Source organism: Hyla sarda, chromosome 3 (assembly GCF_029499605.1).
Source record: "Hyla sarda isolate aHylSar1 chromosome 3, aHylSar1.hap1, whole genome shotgun sequence".
NCBI lineage: Eukaryota > Metazoa > Chordata > Amphibia > Anura > Hylidae > Hyla > Hyla sarda.
The window spans coordinates 250,077,156-250,080,014 of NC_079191.1; the positions used below are offsets into that span (position 1 = coordinate 250,077,156).

Genomic DNA, 2,859 nt, shown 5'->3' on the forward strand with positions numbered 1-2,859 from the left:
CAATAAATGCATGAAGCAAGACTATGCTTTTGCAGTTTAAAGTTTTATAATAAAATTGTATCATAAATGGAAATTTACACAGAGACTATACCAATTCTTTGTCTATCACTGGAGCCCATAATCCTTTGGTGGTAGAAAGCTGTAACACCTGTGGGATTTTTAGAAGCAGGCCTTAGGCAGTGCAGCCGAGTCCAATTGCTGTCAATGGGATTTTGTTGCACAGTTCACACTTCAGAATTTCCACGGCGGCCTTCCGCCACTGAAATTCAGCCACCATAAGAATGATCGGAATACACTGCGGTCTAGGGGGCGCCCTTTGGTTCTATGGAACTCCCAGAGTTATGTAAATTGAGTAGCCCAGAAACTGCATAGATTCCCTGCTTTGGCTGCTTTGAGCTTTCCTGAGCACCTTTGCTGCAAACAGGCCAGAAGAGTCAGAAAATCAGGAAGTAGTGAGATGGGACAACACCTTTTCCTACTCTATAGTATAACATCTATATTTACAGGAAGTACACACTTATGATAAAACAGTTTAGTGCCTCGTGTCAAATTCATCATTAATTGAACTATTTATTGTGTGTCCTGAGCATCTCCATCTATGCATTTCCTAAGTGAAAAATTTGGTGTCATGTGTGAACATTTCATCCTGGCAATGGCCCTGTGACATGTGATGGGGCTAACATTGAAGGCTTGGGCACCAAGCCACTCAGTTGTCACTCCTCCCAGGGGCTGGACATTTAAACTGTGTAATCTCTCAGTCCTATGCCTATGATAGTGGTTATACCCTTTACCTGCGTTACTTTTTGCTTGCATGCCTATAGTTGTTTTGACCTCCTGTGACCTGACCTTTTGCCTGTGTCCTGATCATTCTCCTAATGTTGTACTGTGCCACTGTCTAGGTTAAACTATTTTGTACCTTGCTGTCCTCTTGATACTAACTCTCTGGCTTATTCCCCATTAGTCTTTGTCTGCTGATTTTGCACCATATTTGCCTGTGTGTTATATTATCAGGACTGTTTGATGTCTTCTGATGCGTCTGCACTCAGTTCAGCATAGGGATTGTCATCCAGATGGGTGCCCACATACAGGGTGTATGGTCTAAGCAGATAGGAACAATAGTCTTGGCAAGCATTAGTCTGCACTGATCCTTATCAGACATGGCAGGTACTATGGGTGTAAATGCATTTGTTTTCCAAATTATATTATTTTATTTTTATGTAGATAGATGTCATTTTACTGACTCCACCATAAATATGCAGGGACAGTGCATATCCTTTGAATGTGAAGAGTAAGAAAAGCTACAATCAGACCCCTCTGCATTCCCTTGAAGTTAAACACAAAATTAATGGGAATAGTTAAAAGATCTGATTGGTAGCAAAAAAAAATTGATACACTAATAATAAAACAGTTTGGATGTAACCTGTACCATGGTTTGGGGTCCTGAATAATGCTGTCATAAAACATCCATGTGTTTGAAGTATATAAGAAATACAATTACTGTTGACCCCCAATATTGCATTTTTAATGTTTACACAATGTGGTCCCCAATACAATTCAGGAAATAGCAGCTATGAAGAATGATATTATAACTAGATTATGTTCCTTAAAGAAGCATTACAAGTATTCCTGCAGTGTTATCTGTTTCATATCAGTTAAGCTGTAGCCATACAATTCATTACTACACAACCAGAAAATTACATGCATCAATCTGTAGACAGGAAGTTAGTCTATCCTGTGTTACTAATTTCCTGTAAACTAGAGTGATACAGCTTCTCAGGCCTTATGTCACATTATCTGACCTTGAATCTACCACCTCTCCAGATGGACAAGAAACTTTGGCCTCCAGCCTACCAATGCCTGTGAACAAGCCCTCTTTGGCATACAGTAAACAAAAATATTATTATTTTTGAAAAAACCCAGGCCTAGCAGTTACATAGGCCAACTACCACTTGTTTAGATGCCCCCTCCACACACAAACACTTCTCTGTCTGGCTCTAAAACCAGCTCCCCTTTGCAGAATTTCTGTGTTGTAGCATAATGCATTTGTTAATGCATGTGAACCAGGGACCACCTACTCACCACCAACCTAGTATACAACGTGCATGGTAAAGTACTACACAGAACACAGTGGCCCTCATTTACTAAGAAAATCGGGTTGTAAGTCTATGCTGCTTTCTTACCTGACTGCTTTTTTCCCCTGGTATTTATTATTATGTCGCATCCTGTTTGTCGCACGTGGGTTTTGTTGGTTTTGGTTTCCAACTCCTCTGAGCTGTCGGGAAAAAAATCCACAACAATACAACAAATTTGGGTTGGAAACCTTAATAAATACATGGGAAAGCTCAGAAATGTCGGGTAACGCCCCTTTTCGGGTTTGGGAGAATCCACATCGGGTCCGTCAGGAAAAAATGTTGCATCGTGTCGCAGACTGGCGCACGATGTCTGCGACATGGCGCAGACAAAGATGCGACAAAAAAACCCGACAAACGAGGTCGGGTTTAGAATAGTAAATGAGGACCAGTATGTGTACCTAACACAGCATAAGGGACCTAATGGCAGCAGTGGGATTCGAACCCACGCCTCCGAAGAGACTGGAGCCTAAATCCAGTGCCTTAGACTGCTCGGCCACACTACCTGCTCGGTCTGAGGTGCTGGATTTAGTCTCCAGTCTCTTCGGAGGCGTGGGTTCAAATCCCACTGCTGCCATTAGGTCCCTTTAGTGTGTGCTAACACAGCATAACCATCAGATGGGACTTTTTTTTATCAATTTTTTTTTGTCAGATATATGATTTGACAAAAAATTTGCAATTCTAGTGTTTTGTATTTTTTTCATTAATGCTGTTTTTTTTGTTTTACATG

At 41.0% G+C, this 2,859-nt stretch overlaps 1 non-coding gene across 1 annotated transcript; it reads right to left on the reverse strand.

The window, feature by feature from the left end:
• Positions 1-2,553: 2,553 nt before the first annotated feature.
• TRNAL-UAG (transfer RNA leucine (anticodon UAG)) lies at positions 2,554-2,635 on the reverse strand. Its single transcript has one exon. It is a non-coding gene; the product is annotated as a tRNA-Leu (tRNA).
• Between the last annotated feature and the right edge of the window lie 224 nt (positions 2,636-2,859).